The sequence below is a fragment of the Pseudopipra pipra genome, chromosome 22, assembly GCF_036250125.1.
Source record: "Pseudopipra pipra isolate bDixPip1 chromosome 22, bDixPip1.hap1, whole genome shotgun sequence".
In the NCBI taxonomy this organism is placed as follows: Eukaryota; Metazoa; Chordata; class Aves; order Passeriformes; family Pipridae; genus Pseudopipra; species Pseudopipra pipra.
Genome location: NC_087570.1, coordinates 5,882,653 through 5,905,393, shown reverse-complemented (window position 1 = coordinate 5,905,393; position 22,741 = coordinate 5,882,653). Strand labels below are relative to the sequence as shown.

Below are 22,741 nucleotides of genomic sequence, written 5' to 3'. Positions count from 1 at the left end.
TGAGTTGGCTACTGGTCACACACTGCACAGCACAAGTTGCTTACTGGCATTGTCAGGGCTACCACCCATCCTTCCCTGCTGCCATGGTGTTTGTGGTGATAACAGAGGCAGCTCAAGACTTCTCCTTCCTGCAGGCAAGAGGCAATTTAGTGGCAGTGGAGAAGCAGGCTCTGGGGAGGAGGAGGGCTGGATTAGAGGTATGTCAGAGAAAGCAGGGAAATTTTGGGAGCTCTGCTTGTCCATGCCTTGAACTGGACCAGTCGACACCCTGTGTGCCCTTGGATGTGCCTGTCACCTCTTTGGGTGTGAGACACAGAGACAGAGCATGCCAGATGTGTTGGCACAGTGAGAGGTCTGCTGCTCATCCCATACCTGTTCAGATGACTCAGCTCCTACCTCAGGAGCCTGAACAGGCAGACTCATGTGGGATGCAGAGCCCTGCAAAACCCAGCCCAGTCCCTTCAGGGCCTATAAGAAGCATTCCCATGGACAGGGTTTCTGTGTGGAGATGGAAGATACAGACAGGCAGGCTGCCCTCAGAGGCTGGCAGAGCACTTTACAAGGACTGGGCACCCTTTACCCTCTCATCGAAGCAGCAACAGGCAGGGGCAGGAGTCTGGCACTTGTGCAAGGTGTAAAGTTCTGCTGTTCTCAGCAGCACTATGTAAAAGTCTGGGCAGGAGGGTGGGGAGGGGTGGAGAACAGAACAGGAGGTCTAAGCCTCCCCACTAACAGAGCAAACCATCCTACCTTCACTGTCCATACCTTGGACATGGTGTCCCAGGGGAATACACAGTAAGAGACAAGGTCTGCAGCAGAGATGCACTGACAGAGGGCTGCCAAAAGCCCTGGTCCTGCTGAACGGACAGGGCAGCCTCTGCCAGTACAGTGGGACCCTCAACTGGTCCTGTCAGGACCTGTCTCATCAGCCTTTATGCTTTTCCATACCAGGGAACATCAACAAAATGTGGAAGCTGAGTCTCAGTGGCACCCCAGGCTTGACTTTGAGGGCATCTCATCGCAGAATCACTTTGCACCAGCATCCTCATTGAGCCCAGCTCTCCTCATATGAATCATGGCCTCATCATGAGGCTCAGCCAGATGAGCTCTCTCTGTACGAGGGGAAGACAGATATTTGTCCAAGATCCTTGTCTTGAATCCAAGAGCATGAAACAAGTTGGGTAAAATGGTAGAGAGAGGAGCAGAGGGAGCTTTGCACCCTGTCTGGACCTTCTTCTGCAAGGTATGATCAACCATTTCCCAAAGTGTCTGCTCCTCCCCCAGACTGTGCAGAGCCAGCCAGGGTTTGCTGTCCAGCAGGAGCAGCACAAGCAGGGCAGTGAGGACCCTGGGAGCCCAGGACAGCAGGGAAGGAGCAGCCTCCTTCACCCTGAGCTCACACAAAGCCTAGGTGGTCGCCTAATTGCCTACCCATGGGAAAGAGGAGACTTGCTCTCTGGAAAGAGAGGGGCTGGGCAGTCTCAGGCAGTGCATTGACTTATTGCAGACCTCCAGGGTGATAAATCGTGGCTAATTGTGGGCAGGTGACAAAGGCAGACTAAGGGAAAGGGAGCGGGGACATTCACTCTCTGGCAGCTGCCCAGCCCTGCCCCCTCCCTTTACTGCTCCTTTCAGGCCACTTGAATTGTGCAAAGGCAGTGCTTTCCAAAACCTGCCCAACCTCCCTCTCAGGGCTCCTACCCCCTCCCTTCCCACTCCCTGCCTTGCTGCCTGCTCTCATTACAGTCTCTGGGACAGAGGGCTGGGAGCAGGGGGGGTGCACAGCAGCCCTGCCAGCACAGGGCAGCCTTTACAGTGCCACAGCACAAGACTCTGGAGGATGCTTTTCCATCCCCATGAGACCAATATGTCTTCTCCAGGTCCTGCTCCCAGCCCTGATGCAGGTGGCTCACCTGGACAGAGGGAACAGAACTGTGTTCTGGGTGTCTTCAACATCCACTAAAGGAAACACCGTGTGAAGCAGCCCTGGGATGGCTCTGATTTGGACCCCAATGAAGGGAAAAGGGCACTTGGATCTCAGGTCACAGTAGGGTTAAGTTCAAAGCAGAGTCTGTGAGGGGAGGATCCAAGGGTTCAGCTCCAGGAGATGGGCTTTGTCCAGCAGGCACTGAAAGGCCAGGTGCCTACCAGCCCTGGCTGGACCCTGCAGGGATGGCCCAGGTTGCCTGGCTTTATCCCACACTTCTGGTAGCTCTTTCCTCCTTGCTCCATCACGTGACCTGGTGGGACAGAAAAACAGGCACTAATGGAGAGAAACCAGCAGCAGAGGTTTCACTGCATCATCAAGCCCTGGCTGTCCAGAAACTCCTCTGGGAAGAGCCAGATGGGGGCTTACAACAGCCTGGGTGAAAGCATCCCACAGGTGTGACAGGAAAGGTGATGGCCCTTAGGAGAGGCTGGATAGCACACAGGACAGCATCAAGCAAGGTCCCTGGCCCAGCTCAGCCCACTCTAAGAGCCCAGTGCTTCTGTGGGGTCTGCAGTCCTGGACATGCTTGGGACTGGATCTTTGAACAGGTTGGATGGGTCAGTCAAGGCAGACACTTCCCACCCAGCCCACTCCCAGCTGCTTTCATGAAGGGTGTCCTCAATTTCTCTGGGCTGCCTTTGAAGACAATATTTGGCGATTCTCCGCTTCTCACTTCCCCTCACTCACACTCTCTTGCTTCTTCACAGCTTGTCAGAAGATGATACCCACGCTGGAAAAGCAGTTAAAATCAAGTTGGAGCAGGAAGCTGAAAATTAGCAAGTGAAATGCTATGCAAAAGAGCTGGAATTAACTCTTTCCTTCACTCTACAGGGTCTGCTCCACTCCACACACACACCACCAACCCAAAGCCACTGACCATCACATCAATAGTGATAGCAATTAGTTGGAGAGGAGCAGCTGGCAACCATCAGCTACTTGGAACCATGCATTCATTAACTGGATTTATCACAGGCTTGGAAATTATGAGTGTTTGCCTGTAATTTCCATTTCACTCAGCCACAAATACCCAAAAGTTAAAAGTCCATGTCTAAGTACATCCCTCAGCTCCCTTGGTACCGATCTTCTTGGAAGCATCTGATCTCCCTGCTTGCTAAAACTCATTTTCAACAGTGAGGGACTTGCTCAGCACCTTCCATGCCCAAGACGAGGTCGTTCCAGAACTGGACTGTGATGAAACAGGAGAGCAATCCCTGTCTGATGAGCATGCTGTTCACATCCTAATGATGGAGATTAGTGGACCAACATCCCCTCAGAAGCAGCCAGAGGTCCAACCAACACAGAAACCTAATTAAATGTGACCAGGAGATGGCTTTACCCCCATCACTTCCAGCCAGAGAAATTGTTTCGTTAAGGCAAAGGCCTATCTGAAGCTGTTTGACAGCCCAGGCATTAACTCATGGCCTTACATCACTTGTGTTTAACTTCAGCCCAAGAAGGTGCCTCCACACTCCCATTCCAGTAAAGCCCCAGCAGCTTTGCCACCCATCCCACACAGCTGCAGTCCCCACTTGGGCCAGAAAAGTGCCACTCTGAAAGGTCACAGTGTCCCTGTGGCACTGCCCTGTCCCCCGTGGCATGGGAGGAGGCTTTTCACTTCCAGCAGCTCTTTGCTGGCCCAAGGCATTGCTGCTCTGAGGGCACACTGGGCACATCAGATATTTATCACCTGCCCTCACTCTAGGAAGACAAACCAGGCAGACTGAGCTTAGGGGGTACACTGTTGAGGCTGGTCCTGTCAGCCTTGTCCCATGCTGGCTTGCAGATATCCAAGAGAGGGGAGGAGAGGGGAGGGGAGACATTTCAACATCCCTGTCCTCCATACCAAGCCCGAGCACCTTGTAGCCACTGCCTGGGCCAGGGGAACATTTGCATTGCAACATGTCATGGACTTAAATTAAACCTCTGCAATTTCCAGGGCAGCAGGACAGCTCTTCCCTGAGGACATATCTGCCTCCCCTGCTCCACAGATCTGCTCAGTGAGGCAGGCCGTGGTTGCTGAGCTTAGCCACCATCCTTTTTGTGGAAATTCAAGTCACTCCCCATGGTCTGGTCTCTGCACCCTGCAGAAAACACAGACAGAGCCCTGCTCCTTGCTTCCCTTCTCACACCCCACCTGGTCCATCTTGCATCCATGCCAGCCAGTTGCAAACCCCACCACGGCTCTTTGGATCTTTCTGCCTGGATTGTAGATGCAGGGTGAAGCCTCTGTGGCAGAAATGCACTCCCCCAGCACAGCTCTACCTGCAGGATGCTGATAACCACCCTGGCCTCTTGTGCATGGAGCATCCTTTTGCCTCCAGGGATGCAAAGTGCCATGCATTATGGAAAGAGATACATCAGATCCCTCTTCTAAATCTTTCCTTACTATCTCTGCTTTCCTGCGACTGCCTGCAGAGCTATAGATGGCCAGACATCATCCCTCCCATTGCCACAATGCTCCAGTCCCCACCCTGGAAGAGGGCTGTGATCTGCCCCATCTCCTCCAATAGCTCATTTAACTAATGAGCTATTAACTAACCAATAGCCCTATTTAACTAATGAGCTATTAACCAACCAATAGCCCTATTTAACTACCTGCATTGCTGCCCAAGGCTTTGGGTATTCAGCGAAAGTCCTTCTAGGGGGCTCAAGCATCACAGGAATCACCCCCTTGGCTGGCTGTGCTCCCCACGGCCCCGTACTGGGGTCACAGCAGCTGCTGCAACCAGCCCAGCCAGCACCAGGCCTTGCAAGAGCATCCAGACCCCAGCTCCTGCCAGCGCCCGGCACCACTGGGTGGCTGTTTGTCTGCCTCTCTCCTTTGAACGGAGTTTCCATAGGAACAGGCAGGCCAGCAGCCCTCTGCAGCCTGGTTCTGGTGCATTACCCAGCGTGAAAGCTCCCAGCTGCCCAGCGTTGTCCGGCAGCTGTTCCCACACCCCCCAGCGCCCGCTCGGCAGCGTTGGAGCACTGGGGGGCCACTGGGCTGTGGAGACTGTGGGGCTCTGTCACCCACACACTGGGACCTGGACAGAGCTACAGATGTCCTTCCTTGCCACGTCTCTTCCACTCCCTCACCTGCAGCATCTGAGTGCTTCCCAGCAGAGCGATGGGGGCCGTGGTAGAAGTTTGTCCCCTGTGCTGTTCCCACCCTGCTGCCCTGCTCAGGTCCCAGGCAGGACAACGAGAAGCCCGCTCAGCCCAGCTGGTCCCCACCATGACCTCGAAAGCATTCCAGATCCCCTGGCTGAGGGTGCCAGGGCCCGTGGCCGTGCTCAGCATCCCCTCCCGCTTGCAGGGACGGAGAGGTGGGTCCCTGGGACCCATCTGCGTGTGTGGCATCAGCCCAGCGCTGCGGCCGCTCGGTGTGGGGTTGGCAGAACAGTAGCACAAGTGGCTGTGCGGGGGGCCTGGATCAGGCTGGATCTGGCTGGAGGAGGAGGCACAGCGCATTTCCCAGACCAAGGCTGCCAGCAGAGCTGCTGTTGAGGTCCAGCCAAAACCTAAAGCCGCCTTCCCCAGCTGGGAGCTGCGCAGCTCCCCTTCCTCTCTCCGCCCCGTCCCCCCAACACCCGGCTGCAGCTGCCTCTCTCGACACTGAAGGGCGCTCTCCGAAACTGCGGCTGTTGCAGTGCCTGGAAGGATGATGAAAAGGCTCAGGAACCCCCAGGCAGCTCTCCCAGTGCCTCCCAGTGTCTGTGTGTGTGTGTGTGTGCCCGCACGTACCTCAGCTGACAAGGGACTGGGGATGCCTTGGTGAAGGAGATCTCTGCAGGGCATCTTTAGGATGGGGTCTTGTCCTTCCAGGAGGTTTTTCAGATGGAAGGAAACTCCCTCACTAGTCATTTCCTTCCAAATCTCCCTTTTCCCTGGAAGCCAGATGTTCCTCTGCAGCTCCTGAAGAGGCAGAAGCTGCAGGTCTCTCTCGTTGCTTCTTCCCCACCAGTTCAACTTGTTTCCCCATTTCTTCCCTCATATCACATCCCCGTGGTGATGTTGGGGAAGTCTTGAGGGGGGCAGGGAGACTGTGAGGGCAAGGAACAAGATTAGATGAGAGGGGGTAGAGCATGGTGGGCCACACTGGGAAGGGGCAAGGGATGGAGGGCATGGAGCAGGATCAGGCCCAAACTCAGCTTTTCCTGGGCTCTGCTGGATCAAGGTCCTGTTGTTTTGGACAGGCTGAGTTGCAGCATAACCAAGCCATGGTGCAACGGGGTGGGAACTGAAGGTACATGATACCTGCAGCAGATCACAGGGACTGCACTGTGCATGGCCCAAGAGATCCCAGATCTGTGGTTCTGGGGTTCTTGAGGGCTTCTCACTATCCAATCCCACCCTTCTGGATTTAACCTACCCACAGCACACAAGGTATTCCAGCCAGGACAAGCTCCTTTCCTTGTTCAGGAGTCATCCCCAGCTGCTGTACACCGTAGTGGTGTAGAATGAGAGGAGAGAACACCAGTTTCAAGATCTCTCCATTGAGAGCTGAAGGGTCAGAATAGGGCACACTCTTTCCTCTGACACCCAGAGGTGAATGTAAAAGGGCACTGAGTAACACCGGGACCACTGCTGTGACTTGAACTGGATTTGGAGCTTCATCTCAGCCCCAGAGCTGTTGGAGCAAAATCCTTCTGGACATCTGTGAAGGGGAAAGGTGACCTTTTGTTTTATTTGAGTTTTGAAGACGTGGCTGCCCTGGCTCATCCTCTGCATGACCACAGCACGGTTTGGGACCAGAGCAGAGCCTCCCACCTGTGCTGGTCACAACAATACTGCAGGCTGCAGCCTTTGCTAAACATGTCTCCATGAAACCTTGCTTTTTATTCTTGTTGTCTGCAAACCCAAAGTATTTGATCCAAGGAGCAGATGGGAACAGCCATGTGGGCAGGCTCATGTGGGGACCTTGCATGGCATCCCCTTGGCATGGGTACCAGGGCAGCTTCTCTCACACTCTCACACCCACTGGGGCAGGATCTGACAGAGGAGCTAATGCTGGTGCCCCAAAGCAGGGAAACAGCTGAAGGACTGAACAAGAGGAAAGGTTTGAACCTTGTTCCTTGAGTAGCTTCCGCAGAAAAACTGTTCAAAAATCAGGCACCAAAGGGAGGTTTTCAACACACAGTCACATTTTCACCTGAGTCCTTTTCATTAAACATATGCTTGCAGAGAAAATTTTCAATGCTTCCTCTGAAAGAAAGGAAGAGTAATGAATTAAAAAATGCCGCTGCAATGTCTCCCAGCAAAGGGAGAGCTGGGTTGACCCTGCCATGCAGATGAAGAGTGCAAACCCAGCACACCTGCAGGGCCAACATCTCTGTGTCTCTGAAAGGAATCTGCCCTCCCCAATAGTCAGACTGTAGTTTTTTTGCCAAATAGCTCAAATATCCCATAGAAACAAATGTTCTGATTGTACTCATGTGCCACTGACTGTTGAACTGTTATGGACCTGGCAGCAGTGGCAGAGATTTACAACCAGAGGAGTTCTGCTAGTTGTTCCTACACGAGACCACTCTGCAAGAGTCCTTTAAGACATAGAAGCATGAAAATAAGCGAGGTCAGGGGCATCCAGGGAGAGCAGCTCACTCAGCATCCCAGCCCAACCACAGCACAAGGCATCTTGCCTTGTCCCCTCTGTCACAGTGCTGGACTCCTGCATTCTCTGCCCCTCAGCTCAGCCAAAGTTGAGTAACTGGCAGGTAAGTCACTAGTGGGGCAGGGCCTCAAAGCCTGGCAGGGAGCCAGGGCATAAAAGCAAGACCCTGTGACGGGGATGAGAAGGGACCAGTCCTGGCTGATCATACCTGGGGCTTGGCGGGGACTGGGAGATGCTGCCCCAGCCAACATCCCCAGCAGCCAGCCCAGCAAGGCCAGGTTAGGCACCAGGAGATGTGGTTTGCATGGAGTTATTGTTCCATGGGAAACTGGCTGTCTTCCTGCTCTTCATCTGTCAGCAGGATTTTCAAAGAGTATGCTCTCAAATATGAAGTGAATGTAGCAGGCTGGGCTGGAGCCCTTTGCTAGAAAACCTGGACGTCAGAGTGTGTCCGGTTTAATCCCAGAGTCTGTGAGAATCAGTGTAAAGTAGCATATCAAGTGAACTTTTCACTCTGTGGCAGGGGGGATTACCACATCCCCTTTGTTTGTTGTGCACTGCAGAACCGAAAACACTTTAACCCTTTCTTGCAGCCCTGTGGCACTAAGTACCCATGAAAATTCCTAGGAAAACTGCAGCTGTTTCGCTCTCCGCTGGCTGGGGGAGATGGGTACACTCATTTTCCATGAGCCATCACTCCTGGGCTCCCTCTTGGCTGGGGAAATGGGTCCTGCTTTAAAATGTATCCCCACTGAGCTCCTTGGGAAGGTTTTGCAGCAGGCAGTGCAGGCAGCACCAGCTGCTCCCGACTCCTCATAGCCCTGGCCTGACAAAACCTTGCAGGAGGCTCCACTGGTTCCATGGACAAGTGAGTTTTGCAGCTACAGAGCAGCAGTTTCAGGCCTTTCAGCACCCACACAGCTCACCAGTCCATCATCTTTTACAGCCCCACATTAGCGCAGTTCCAAGGAGAAAAAAAAATACCCAGGAAAATCCTGCCAAAATATTAAAGTGAGATCATTTCTATTAGAAAATGTTCCCCGTAGAGAGGCAAATTTTGATGTGGAGCAAATCAGAAAAGTTATTTTGCTTCAAAATGAATGAAAATGTGAATGCTGGCCTCGGAGAAGTTTCTTTATTTCTGATGAGTTTCATTCCTCCTTCTATCTTGGTCCTTTTCCATTTGAAGTGTCTCGGAATTTCAGCAGTGCTTTCCTGCAGTTGGACAAAAAGAAGGGGAAATAAAATGGGGAAAAGGCAGAGAAAGCTGAACTCCGGACATGAGTCATCTCACCGCCCTCAGCAGCAAACTGAGATGAAAGCAGGAAAACTTCCCGTTTCCAGTTTCAAAAGAAAGGCTTTGAGACGCAAACTGAAAAGCTGAGTTTGAAACACAACTGGACTTTCCACCTCATCTTGCAATTTCCCACTGGCTGTTAGAGGCTTTTTTTCTGGGGAAAAAAAAAAAAAAAAAGCACATTAAAATAAAACTTTGTTGGTGGGGGACTTTCTCCTTTGGGAATTTGGTGGTGTCATCTCTGCATCAGTCTTGAGCTCACTGGGTTGACCCCACAATTGCTCCTCAGGATGCACTTTCTATTCTCTCTACCTTGCACCGTGACCATCACCTGCCATGTTCCACCTCTTGGTCACAACAAGTCCTCCCTCCAGCTCTGTCCTCTGGAGATGCCCACTGAAAAAGAGCTGGGCAACCCTCCACTCACCCACTGAAAGAGAATTCTTTAAGGCCAGTTCAGGAGTTTTCTGGGGATATTTTAGATACTTCACATGTTTGCAGCACAATGGTGTTGGTGTCCAGCACTACAGGAGGGCAGTGCAATGCTTTCAGGCCAGGCATCCAATCCAGCCCAGCACCCAAGCTCTCTAGATAGGGCTAGGCAGTGTGGGTCTCTGAAGAGCATTCAAAACTTCTACACGGGTCACCTGCTGCTCCACAGAGCTTATCCAAAGCTTAACAGCCCCTAATGCTGCTTCCAGACTGCCCCACTCAGCCAGGACATGCCTAGGGCCAGGCACTGAGGGCCATGCAGAAGGTTTCTGCATCCATCCCTGCAGCCAAACAGAAACCCACCCTCACATCTTCCCCACAACAACCTGGGTGCAGAGCATATTGACTCCAGCATATGAAGAAATCCATCCACTCACCTGCTTCCCAAATTTCCTGAGCCTGCAGTAGCATGGAGAGTCCTCTCCTCAGCTGGTGTAACCCGGGCTCCAGGGCAGGTGGGTCCTTCTGAATAAGCAGGGGACAAGAGAGGACTGAGGCACCGAGTCAGGGTGTGACAGAGGGTGGGGAGCTGGTGAGGCAGGCCAAGGAAGCTGTGGCCTCTGAGACCTGGCACTAGCACTCTGCAAACCCTGCTGATCCAGGGACTTTCTGACCCTTCTTAGCATCACCATCGCTCTCCTCTGCCCCAGCACTGCTGACCAGGCTCTAGAGCTTGACTTCCTCCCAGTGGGGAATGAATATCTCTTCCCACGTGCCTGTGTTGAGAGAGGAGGACCAGGATTTGCTGCTGCCCTTTGATACAGGTATCAGCCTCACCCTGGCTGTTGGTGACCAGCAGTTTCGTGCTTCTGGGGCTGCCACAGAGTGGAGAGACCAGGTGGGAAGGTGAGGAAGGGAAAGCATCCATTACTACAAGCTTCCCTCATAGGCTAAGAGCTTAGCAAAGGCCTCTGCTTTTATCCATCCTCATACCTCGGGGAGGGGGTCAGCAAGGCCATCCCAAGAGGGATGTGAAGATGCAGCAGTAAAGCTGGGCTGTCTCAGGGGATCGCAATTTTCCTGTCACCGAGGCATCAACATTCAGATGATGAGAATTTCTTGTAAAAAAAGACACCAGACTGGACCCAGGGTGGGCACAAAATGAGAAGAAGCCTGGCCTCCACTGTGCTGGAGGGTCCTCAAATCCCTCAGCAGATTGTTGCTATGGTTAATGCCCTGGGTGATAACATCTCCTCATTTCTAGTCAGATTTTGCTGAGCTTCAATTTCAAGGTCTTGTTATACCCTTTCTTTTTTCTTTTCTTTTTTCTTTTTTCTCCCCTAGAAACTGAAACAATAATGCCCCAGCAGGAATCTCTTCCCCCCGGAGGTGCAACACAAATTTCAGAGACACAATTTCTTAAACATCTCTTGCTGCAAAGCTGGTCCTGCTGCTGTTTGATGACCTCCTTTTGAAGGCTCCTCATCCATCCACACTTGCTGCTGCCCCAAAGGCAAGGCACAGCCAGGCCATTGTCCATCTGTGGCTTTGCTACCCCTCCCTCCCTATTTGCCTTTGGAAAAGATTCATGAGAAAGTCTTTTACCTTCACAAATATCCCCCCCTGTTTCAATAGCTCTGATTGGTGGGGCAACTTGATAATTTTTAAGAGGGTCCCAATTCTCTTTCACTGGTCTCTCCCCTTCTCCTCTCCTGGGGGAGTGTATTGATTGTGTTTGCACGTGGCAGATGCTGTTGGTTAATAGCATCAGGCACAGGAGTGAGTTCTTCTGTGGATCTTTTCTGAGTTAGCAGTCAGGGGACACTTCTCACACCCCTGTGATTTGGTCTTTTAACAAAATCCCATTACTTTTGTCTACTCCACATTTTCTGCTTCCATTATCCTAAGGGTGGTTGTGCTCAGGACCCTCTGGGTCTTCACGTCTTCCTATCTGGATGACGAGGCACTGGATACCAGATGTGAACGGTGCCCATGGGACACTAAATCCACCCATCCTCCCCTCCCTGTTAGCTGGGACCTCAGCAGTCATGGCCAGGCACTGGAGCTGCTGACTCAGTCGAGTGACACCAAATGCTCCCAGAGGTGCCCAAGCCTACTGGTTCATGGGAATGCCCTCTGCTCCCAGTTACCCCAGGAGTTCTAAAAGGTGGGACAGACAACAACTGCGCTCACAGAGCTATTGGAGGAGGCAGATGGTGCCATCCTAGCCATTTCCATCAAAGGCTTCTTTGCCCTGAGATGATGCCAAGCCCAAATGGATCCTTGCATTTGGTACCTGCTTAGGCTGTGACAAAACTCCTTTTAATAAAGGGGTTGAACCTCCTGTGTTGACTCTGGAGCACCACTCCCATGGTGTCATTCTCCATGGGGACCAGCACGCCCAACACTGCAAGATGTGGAGTCCTAGAAGAATGGCTTAAGACAAATGGCCTGAGCCCACAAACTGCAGCATGAGCAGAGACAGAATTTGATGCAGAGCATGGGAAGGAGGGTCATGAGACTGTGGAGGGCAGACTGTGACCCCACATGAGTTTAAGTGAGCGAGATGTGCGTGCATGGGGATGGATGCAGACATGCCCAAGCCCAAGAACACGTGTGTGCATCAATGGGTTGTACATAAAGTGTGTTGAGCCACAGGGACAGACATGCAACAAGTGCAGAGTAATTTATGTGGGCTCTGTGTGGGGCACTGCATGTGCCATGGGATATATGGTGGTGGGACGTGTGTCCAGCAGGGACAAGGAGGGTGCAAGTTCATCAGGCAGGACCATGAACACACACACACACAATGGTGAGCTGAGTTTGGGAACACACATGTGAGGGCAAGGGGGAGAGGAAGAGGATGCCGCACACAGATAGTGCTCAGAGACATTGTGGATTACTGCTGCTAATACCTCTGCTAAGAACAGAAGTCTGCTGGCTGGGAGCGGGAGCTGAAAGCTGAGCCCCTTGTTATATTTCCCTGTTCCCGCCTGCACTAATCCCTTTGAGCCCCAGAAAAAAACTGCAGAGAAATCAAACAGGCTGTTCATGCCGCCCCAGCGTCCCCGGGATTAATTAATTTGGGATTTGTAGGGAGTCACAAGGTCACGCTCCCCACGCTGGCAGAGCTGGCTCTGCAAGGCGATGGCAGGGCTGGGCTCCGAGTCTCCCTGTCCAGGGAAATGCCCCAGCAGCCGTGAGCTGGAGCAGGTCCTTCAGACAGCCCCCCTGGGAAGGTGCTGGGCACTGGCCAGGGCACTGACCCAGAGTTCCAGGGCATGGAGAAGCATCAGAGTCAGGAGGCTGACAAGCAAGAAGCGTGTCCTCATCCCAGAGATCAGCCTCCAGGCAGGGGCACCCCCTTGGATGGGGTCCTGCCTGCACCTGGCCCTGTGCTCCTGGTCTCATTGTCAGTACACATGGCCTCCTGTTCGGGCCAGCACAGAAGCAGAAACACACCAAAGAAGAGCAGAGGCTCCAAAGAGATGGTTTCAGCCCAGGTGTGACCCTCGCCATCCTGTGGGGTGAGAGGATGGGGCAGCAGGGGCTGAAAACCAGGTGAGATGAGCTGTTTGTCCCACCTATCGATTCCAAGCAGGGAATTCTGCCTTTTGAAGATATTGTCTCCAATGGCAGATCCCCAGTTCCCACCACTAGTGGTTACTTAAATTATTCAGAAATTTGTTTTCAGGGAGCAATTTAGCTTATGATGTGGGTTTTCTGAGTGTTTGCCTAGGAAAGTGCATTCTCGAGAGAGCAGGTTGGCGCCAACGCATTTCAAACTGTAATTGAATATTTGTGGTCAATTGTTTGGGTGGTACCTGCCCAGCATTCACAAGGAGAGTTTATTTATTCTCACCCAAAGGCACTTAGGGATCCAGGACCAGCATTTGTCCCAGCTGTGTTGAGTATTTTGCTTAGGTCTGGATGCTCTGCAGCCTCTTGGTAGCAGGAAGGTGCAGAGGTAGGAGCAGTGGGCCCGGGGTCATGAAAGGGGCCATGAAGGAAGGAAAGTGATTTCTAGTACCTGCAAGGAGAATTGGGAAACCTGGAACTTTTCTTTGGTGCCAGGGTTGGGTTGGAGGGGTTATTAATTCAGCCCATTAGCTCCTAACATCCAAATGAAGAGCAAGAAAGAGCATCATGAAGACGGTCCAGGATCCAGACCTGGTCCTCACCCCCAGCTGAATTGCTCCTTGTCACACTAACACTGAATCCCTTAAGTACAGACACTTTAAAGTGCAAGATCCCAGCTGGCCTCCTGTCAGCCTGCTGTAGGAAATTTCTCCTGAGGCTTTCAAGATCTTAAAGCAAATGGGCTGCCTCAGGCACTGGCTGGTGCTGCCAGGATGAAGAACTATGCCCAAAGCTGACCCTTATCTCTCCAAACCAACATGTCCAGCCTTGGCTTCCAGGTCTGTGCTTCCTTCTGTCCCATCTCTGCTCCAAGCCTCCATCAAGCAGCTCAAAACTCGTTGTCAGCCCAGCATGGACAGCTTGAGGTTGGCAGTATGGACAGGATGGCAGCCCTCTGCCCAGCTCCAAGGAGTTTGGAGTCAGACATGGCCCTGGTGGTAGGGGAAAGCCCTCAGCAAACACACAGTGCCTGACCTTCAGTCCCCTGGCAGCATCCCAGAGTTATCCCAAAGTGAAATGATGCTGTATGGTGGGATTGGAAAAGTTAGCCAAGACTTGGGGCAGAGTCCATACAGAGTGATAACCTTGGGAAACAGAGACAGATCAGCCATTCAGCTGGATGACTCTGCCTGCTTTGATGCAATGTGTCCTCTTAAAATGAGAGATCCTCCTTTCCAGTGCTCACAGAGATTTGTCTTCCCTGTAGTCTGGCTGAGCTGGAGTCCAACCTGAGAACACAGAGGCTGCTGAATGGATGTCACTCACACCTGGGTGGAGCAGTGATGTATAAAGCCCTTGCCTTCTCCTTGGCATGGGCAGCTCTCTGAAGTAATGAAATACTCAGTTGTCCAAGGTGCCAGGCTCCCCATGCTCACCAGCCCTTGGACCAGCATAGGCCTCATGCTGCTTGTACAAACCTCTGATCATAACTCAGTACTGTCCTCTGGGCCTTTTCTAGTTCTCCTCCATCCTTTCTGACACTGAACAATCTGTACCACACACAGCAACAGTGGATTTTCTACAGGGCTGGAATACATCCCATTTACTGCACCATTTGTTGCATATTGTTATCAACTCCCTCCTGAGCTTGCCAGGCCAGATGCTGAGGGTGTGTGATATGAAGGGTCCTGTGCAGTATCTAAAGGTGAGGCCTGGAACCTGGGGAGTTACAAGCAGCATCAGCAGCAGGTACATTCCCCAGTGCTCTGAACTCGATGGAAAGCTGGGCTTACAAGGGTCGTGCATTGAACATTGTTATGGTTCAGTTAACGAGAATATTTTCTTGTTGAATTTCTTCATATCATCATGTGGTTCTGGAGAAGCATGGGGGACACCTCCCCTCTCTTCCCCCCATGCAGGGCAGAGGGCAGGGAGGGATGAAGACAAACATGGACAGATAACTCCAGGAAGGATGACTGGGGGTCCATGTACAGGGCTGGGTCTTTTCCCTTGGAAAGCAGCAGCACTGAAAGAGCCTCAGGCAACTGTGGAAACAACCTGAGTTGGGCATAAGCTCCCAGGACAAAAGAGAGCTTAGCTGGCAAACAGTCTTTGGGGCTTCAGCAGAGGGACAGTGAATAGAGGGGAAGCAGCCTGTATCCCCAAGCATGGTGGGAGCAAGTCCATCGCTGCCATGTGGGCACAGCTCCGCTGTCAGCACTTCAAAACAGTTGTTGGCAACCTGGAGGAAATGCAGGAGAGGTCACAGCCACGAGTTAAGGTTGAGCAAAGCTGTCTCTGAGCGAGAGGCAGCAGCAGCTTTGGGCTGTTGGAGAGGTGCTCGAGGTGTGGCTTAGCCTGCACACCTACAAGGAGGTGTTTGAGGGCAGGTGGGTTTTGGTTCTGCAGAGAACAGATGGTGAAATGCAGCAGACACACATGCTTTGCAGCAGGGAAAGCAATAAAATATAGGAATGAGTGACCTGGGGACCTGATGGATCACTGCTTCTCTGGGCTCAAGACTGGCCAGCCCACTTTCAAAGCCCTGTCCTGGGTTGAGCCATAGATCTGAGCTTGGGGTAGGGAATGCACCACCACAATCCTGCAGCAAGTTCCTGGCAGAAGGGGAGACCAGAGCATCAGAGCTGTCCCTCTGTGTCACACTCTCCTCCTTGCACAGCACAGGGAACAGATAGCTCAGGAGGGTGTGCAAGGCACACACTCATTTTTTTTTTCAGGCAGAGCCTTAGATGAAGAACAGGGTCAGGATTAATGCAGCTGCTGCCCCCAGGCCAACTGCACCACAGACTTGTCTGCTGGAGCAGAGCAGGGTGAAGCACTCAAGCCTGCCCACCTTTGTCTGGCAACTGATCCAGAGGCTTGTCCCTCCCCAAATACGTGGCCCCCTGGCCCGGCCTGATTGCGTGTCTTCTCCAGCGTCTGCCTTTCAGCCAAGCGTGTCTCTGACGGCTGGTTTTGGGTGTCTGAAAGCCCTCCTGGTATGGCAGGGTCTGGAGGTGGTATTCTGACCCTGCAACCATCTCTCCAATACTGTTATCAACCCCGTGTGGCCTCAGGTTTCGCAGAGGCCAGTGCTGTCCGTCAGGATGTGCCAGGGAAGAAACCCATGGGGCAGCAGCACTGCTGGTGCTCAAGGGGCATCCATCCTCCTGAGCATCCTTCCTAACCCCAGTGGGACCCCCAGCCCTTCAGGGCCTGGCTGTCATGCCTGAGTTCTTCCAGAGGCTCTCTGAGTATGGCACCAGCCAGCTCCCTTCCTTCCCCCACGTGCATGCCCTGTCCTGCCTGCCCCACAGCCTGCCCCAGCCCCAGCAGCACAGCAATGCTTCTGCACCCAGCCCTGGGCTCAGCCTTCAGCAAAAGGGGCCTTTGAGAAACAGATGCCAAGAAAAGCCCAAGTAACTTCAGAATACAACAACTGCTGGAGTGATGGGGCACAAAGAAAAGTTGAGGTCACTCGTCCTGCCCCCTCACAGTCAGCGAGACGTGAGCACAAGTCACAGAAACAGAAATGCATGTCCCAGCTGTGTTTCAGATACCTCCCAGCTGACAGACGGTGGATGTTGGGTGAATTTGTCCCTCATGGCTTTATCTGCTTGCTTTTGGGAGCCTTTAATGCCCCTGGCTTTCACCAACCCTGTATAACAGTGAGTGCCACTGTTTAGTTACTGCCATAGAAAGACCCTTCTTTTAGCTGGATTTACACCTGCTGGCATCTTCCCTTGGCAAATCATCTTCCCTTGGCAAATCATCTTCCCCACCCATTCTAACCTACATAATGACATTGTTGCTCAGACTGTGACCTTTTAGTGATGGAGCTTGTCAGGAAAACCAAGGACACTTTTCCCAGTGACTCCCCCTGATTTACACATATATTTCTTCCTTCAGCTCACTGCCCTGGAGAAGCACCACCTTCTTCCAGGTGAACATGGACATGTCTATTCATTTAGGTTTTGATAACAATTTTGATCATTTGCTCAGTGCAGAAGTCAGATTCACTGATCTTTAGTTTCCTAGGTCAATCTTTCAAAAAAACTATCATATTTGCCTTTCTTCTGGGACAGAAATTTAGACAGCAGGGCCCACTAAACACCTAACTTGGCTCCAGCCATGGTGAGTTCCATATGCCCCGGTGACTTTCTGTCCAGTTTATCAGCTTGTTTTGCAACTTTCTAACTTGAATCCTTGGCACCAGGGGATTTCTTGGCTCTTTTTTCCCCAGGAAGCAAAGCTGCAGATTCCAGATACAGGCAGGGGTTTCCCACACAGCTGTGCTCCCCCCTTCCAGGAGTGGGCATAGGGCACATCCCTGCCCAGCCAGGCACTGCTGGGATACCTACAACCCCTCCCTTGAGGAAGGAGCCCCATCACCTCCTTGGATCCACTGTGGGACTGAGTGCCATCCCCCAGGGCAGGGACAGATCCCTACCTAGTCTTGGGGGGCAGGATAAACCTCAGCAATGAAAAAGGGCAATTTTCCAGGTGCAGATTTCAGCTTTTCCCCTGCTAGTGTCTCCAGAGGCCAGTCTGTTCATACACCCTGCTTACCCCATCCCACCATGCAACCTCCAGCTGTTCACATCTCTGCTGCCCGTGATATTTCAGGGTGGCAAGGCAAGAGCACACCTTTTTGCACGTGCCTGACTCTGCAGACAAGTCTGAGTGTGCAAGGCATGTATGTGACCCCTCATTTATAGATTTTTGTGCCCCTCAGTGATCCAGGAAGGGAGTTAGCCAGGTGCAGCCCTTGCTCACACCTCTCCATTGATATTACCAGAGCAGAAGTGAGTTTCTCCCATGCCAGGACCAACGTTAGCCTGCAGAAAACCCTTCCTCTCCTTCCCCACGGGCAGGGGTTTAGCCCTGGCCCACTAGCTCCCTAGGAGTAGGGCAGGTGAAGCCAAATACTTTCGCTAATCCCAGCTCCGAAGAGCTGCTCTCAGGTTACAGGCAATGTGAATAGGATCTATGTTCCAGGGTGATCAGACTTCCTGGAATTTCTGCAGGACCAGTTATCTGTTCCTGTAACCATCTGCAGCTGAATGTGCTGGTATGGCCCAAGTCCAAAATGCCCCCAATCTCCTCAGAGCCCGCTCTGAGGTCTGTGGGTGAAGCATGGCTGGCAGCAGGAAAACTGCCCTGCAGCTTCACACATGGGTGTCCCGATGGAACAGCCCAGAGCACCTCAGAAACCTGATCCCCACAGCCTTCCACAGCCAGACCAGAGGAGACAAAGAGCCCTCGGCCACCGGACGTGCCAAGTGTGACTCCCTAACTTATATCCAGCCACAACCTGACACTGCCTGTGTGAATTCATTTAGGGTTGACTCAGCTCCCCACCATCATTGAGAGCTTTCAGCACTTCTGAAATGTCCCCAAGCTGTCCTGTCCTTGGAGCAGTGTCTCAGATGAAGAGGAATCCTCACGTTGCAGCCTGTTCCTCTCCTAGCAGGTCTGATGCCTCCTTTGGGATGTCCTGAGGTCCTCAGGACTGGGCTGATGGTGGGAGCTTGTCCCTTGCTGAAGGCAAAGGGAACTGCAGTGAGCAAACACGTGAATCCAGACAGTGAATTTCTCTCTCCACCCCTTGCAGAAGACGCTGCAGTCTCCTCTGCAGTGCAGACCACAGCATTTTCTCCCCATCACTACCTGTGTTGGCTTTCTGGAAAAAACCTAAGCTCATACCTGGTCCTTCATAATCTTGTAATTGCCCCCCTACTTGGGGACTCTGCTTGTTCATGAATTTGCCCCTCCTCTTTCCAGCCTGAGACACTGCGGGCAGGAAGAGCTGCCAGGGAACCATGGAGAAAACATCCTCTTTACCCCATTTCCCACTGTCCTGCAGCCCTGACACTCCACTTCTCCAGCCTTTGCAGCCATCATATACATGGTGACATGTATCCCTAGGGATACCTCTGGGTATCCATGGATCAGCCTGAATAGTCTTCTGCCAGCACAGCCAGATAACCAGCCTGTCCTCTCATGGCAAATACTGCCTGGGACTGCACACATCAATAGACAGCAATTAGCCAGGTGAAAAATGACACAGAAGTCCATGGATAGAGGACACTTTGATCTGTGCTTCCTGCTCCTCAGAAAAGCATGTTTTTTGCCAGGCTTTGCAGCGGAGAAAACACTTCTGCGTGGGAGAAGCTGTGTCTGGCAATAGCAGCCTCAGCAGCATGAGACATAAATCTGATGGCAGAGCATCCTTAGCCAGAAGACACCATCCTGCAAGGGCTCTGTCTGCTGCTCCTGGGGCAAAACCTCACAGAAGAAGGTGGAAACAGCTCGTCAGATCTTCCCAAGAAGAAAAGAGGGGGCACAGCTCCACTACCCCCAAGCCCAAATTCCGGTGCCGCTCTGGACCCTCAATCACCTCAGTGTCTGAGTGGGGTTTCCAGGAGAGCTCCAACCTCGCCGCTGCAATCTGGCTCCCGGGGAGTGGTCTGTGTCCTGAGGAATGTGGCTCTTGAACCGAACTCCAAAGGCTTTTGCAAGCTTTTCAATCCCAAACACAGGGGCTGAAAAGGGGTGAGTGCCCCCCGAGGAGGGGAGAGCAGTGGGGTGGGATTAGAGCCGGCACTAACGCCCTGGTCTCCGCAGCGGCGTCTGAGCAGCGCAGGGAGAGGTCAGGATTAGGGGAAATCCTTTCAGACCAAAGGGGAGTTAAGCAGCTCTGTCCTTGCACATGCAGAGGGGGCACCCCCAAACCTCTCCCCTGCAAAAGGCTGTGCTGGGGGCAGAAGGCAAGGGGCAGCCTTTGTCCCTTTGATTAAAAGCAGAGGGCAATTAGGTGGATGGACATAGAGCCCAGGGAACACTGCTCTCTGCCTCCACAGGGATCTCTCCCTCTTTCTCAGCTTTCTTTCATCCTCCACCCCAGCTCCCAAAATCCATGTGTGCCAGGCCCTTAATTGAATTAGCCCAGCACCTTTCACTGGGAACAACTTAAGAAGATTTCAATACAGTGATTGCTTTTTACAGCCCTGGATGGGTTTGACAGCAAACACAGAGCTAAGTTTAACACAGGGAAATTATCCTGGGTGCTTCTTACACCTGAAGTATAGTAGGTGCTCTTAAAAATCCAGCATCTGGAGCCCTGCAACAGCCTGAAATGACAGGTTTTGTAAAAAATTCATCCATATTTCAGGACTTTGTGAGAAGACAGAGCTTGAAGACAGGAATCCCAAAGGGACAACCCAGACTCTCCAGTCTCTGCAACTCTGAGGACCTGGTGGCTGGTGGTTGCAACAATGGACATGACTACAAGTCACTTGGACACAACTTTGGACACCACAGCACCCCCTCGAGCTCCAGAGGCATGGCTCAGCCAGGCCAGCACAGTGGGTAATGCAGGCCATAGGGGTTGGGAAGGTGCTGCTGCTGTCCCCATAACCTCCTCCATCCTTTTCCACCCCTGTGGTAATTTCCCCACCTCTGTAGAGATGCAGGCAGCAATTGCTGCCAGGTCTGCTCTGCTTACAAGCTCCTCTTCCCTCCACTTTGACACATTTACATGGGATTCTCTGGAAGCACATCTGCTAATGCCCCCTATTTTTGAGTGAACTCAGTTTCCAGCACGACAAGTCTCACTGAAAGGATCCTTGCAGTCCCCGGGTGCTTGGGGAGGAATTTCTCTTGCACACATGTTGCACAGCACAAGGAAGGGAAGCCAAGGCACTGCCACATCTCCTGGTGTGTCTACAGCTCCCTGTCTCCTACTCCCTGGAGGGGACTGTCCTCAGCAAACAGAGATGGATTTCAAACCAGCCACAACCACACCCCAGATTTCTGTGTTTCTGCTGGCTCGTGATCTCGGGGTGTGCTGCAGAGGCCTTGGGATGGGTGTGTCAGTCAGCAGCTGGTGAGGAGGTGGGCTGTGAGCGAGGCTGTCTGGATGGGTCTGCACGCAGATCTGGGCTCTCCCAGGCCCATCCACTCAAAGACAAGCCTGAGGAGACACCCTCTAAATCACAAACATCCCTACCCTGACCGACTGCTGCCCACAGGGGATAATGCAGCAGCTTTATGGAAGGGAAGACAGTATCAGACCAGCCTCACAACGTCCCCTCCTCCTCCCTGTTTCCTGTGTTCCTTGCCTGGCAGCCTTTAATAGCAAATGCACCACAACCTGGGATGGACACAGGGTGCACAGCCCGTGCAAGTGAGCAGCCTTGCTCTGCTCAGACCCCAATCTCTGCTCTAATTTAGTCAAGGACAGGAACTCTCCTGCTGGCTGGGAATGGCCACAGACCCAGTCCGTGTTCATCTCCATTCCCAGGTCATAGAATCATAGAATCGATTGGGTTGGAAAAGACCTCTGAGATCATCGAGTCCAACCCTTGGTCCAAATCCAGTCCATTTACTAGATCATGGCACTCAGTGCCACGTCCAATCTGCTTTTAAAAATCTCCAGGGATGGTGAATCCACCACCTCTCTGGGCAGCCCATTCCAATGCTTGATTACTCTCTCTGTAAAGAATTTTCTCCTGATATCCAACTTAAATTTCCCCTGGCAGAGCTTAAGGGGAAATTTAAGGTCAGCTCTGAGAGTCCAGGAGCCCTGCAGGGGAAAAGGAAGATGGTCCAAAAGGCCCATGAGAAACAGTCTGGTCTTCACCTGGAGATTTCACCCTCTGTGCTGCTGCACACATCCCATGAGCTGGTTACATGGGAGAACCAGGGATATTTTTAACAAGAGGAGAGCAAGAAGCAGGTAAACAGAACTGTGCAATTAATCATCCCTTTCACAGGCTGAAAACATGACTTTCTTTATCCCAGCCCAGAGCTGTTTCTTATGAAACTCTTCCATCTCTGCTCAGGCTCAGCTGTGTGGTCCCACACCCTGTGCCCTTGTCCCTGTGCCTCCAGGGAGGGGCAGTGCCAGAAGGTGGCTGGCTCTAATAGGATTTGGAAGTATCTGCAAGTGTTATCATACAAATGCTATAATGGGGAACGTCACATGGGTCATTTGCACTTAAAGACAGAGAAGACCCCTCCACCCAGTCCTTCCTTTTCCTCCTGCACAGGTACAGGAGAGCCAAGAGCAGGTAACCCTTGGAGGAAAGGCAGATTTCAAGGGATTTAAGTCCAAAGCATTGTCTCCACATACCTTTGCCAGGGTTGTGGTGGGGTTGGCTGGAGCCTGAAGGCAAAGAGTGGTGGTGGTGGAGTGCAGGAGAGGCAGCCAGACATCTGACAATGCAACATTTGCAGGGGCAGAGGTGTGGCTGATATAACTGAGAAGCCAAACATGAGCAGTCTGCCGTGGTGTAAACTCAGAGGCAGTGAAACAGGCCACATTCATTATTGCTGTGTTTGTCACAGGAAGGTTATGGAACCTATAAGATCTCCATTTTACATAAAGACACAACATAGTTCTGCTCCCTGTCCCCCTGTGGGCATTCACAGCTACTGGTGAATCTCACTCGAGTGAGCACAGCACTGCACAGGCACAACCTGGTCTCTGTATTGGACAAACTAGGAAGATTTGTGTCTCCTCATGCTCACATAGGACTTTTCCCAATCCCTGCTGTATAAAAAGTAAAAATCCAGGTCTCTTTTTTTTTTTTTTTTGTGCTGGAAATGCATTTAGAGTCAGCATAAGGTATTATTTTAAAAGTATTATTACCTAGAAGCTTCTCCAGAATCTAGGTAAGGAACAAATGACAAATTCAGGAGCTGAACTAAGCTATAGGACACTCCTGTCTAATAGCTTAGCTCCAGCCCACTGTCCCTCTCCTGTAATCTCTCAGTTAATACACTCCTGAGTAATTACAGATGTTCTGGGCAAATTTCAGGTTATGTCTTTAGCTGCACAGCTTGT

General features: G+C 52.2%; 2 long non-coding RNA genes across 2 annotated transcripts in view; both read right to left on the bottom strand.

Annotated features, from left to right (window-relative positions):
• LOC135425922 (uncharacterized) overlaps window positions 1–22,741 on the bottom strand; it is a 337,473-nt gene that overhangs the window by 255,941 nt on the left and 58,791 nt on the right. The window lies entirely within an intron of this gene.
• Window positions 8,697–11,058, bottom strand: LOC135425989 (uncharacterized). Its single transcript, XR_010435819.1, has 3 exons — window positions 9,750–11,058; window positions 8,878–9,034; window positions 8,697–8,798 (listed from the first exon to the last, which is right to left on the bottom strand). It is a non-coding gene; the product is annotated as an uncharacterized LOC135425989 (long non-coding RNA).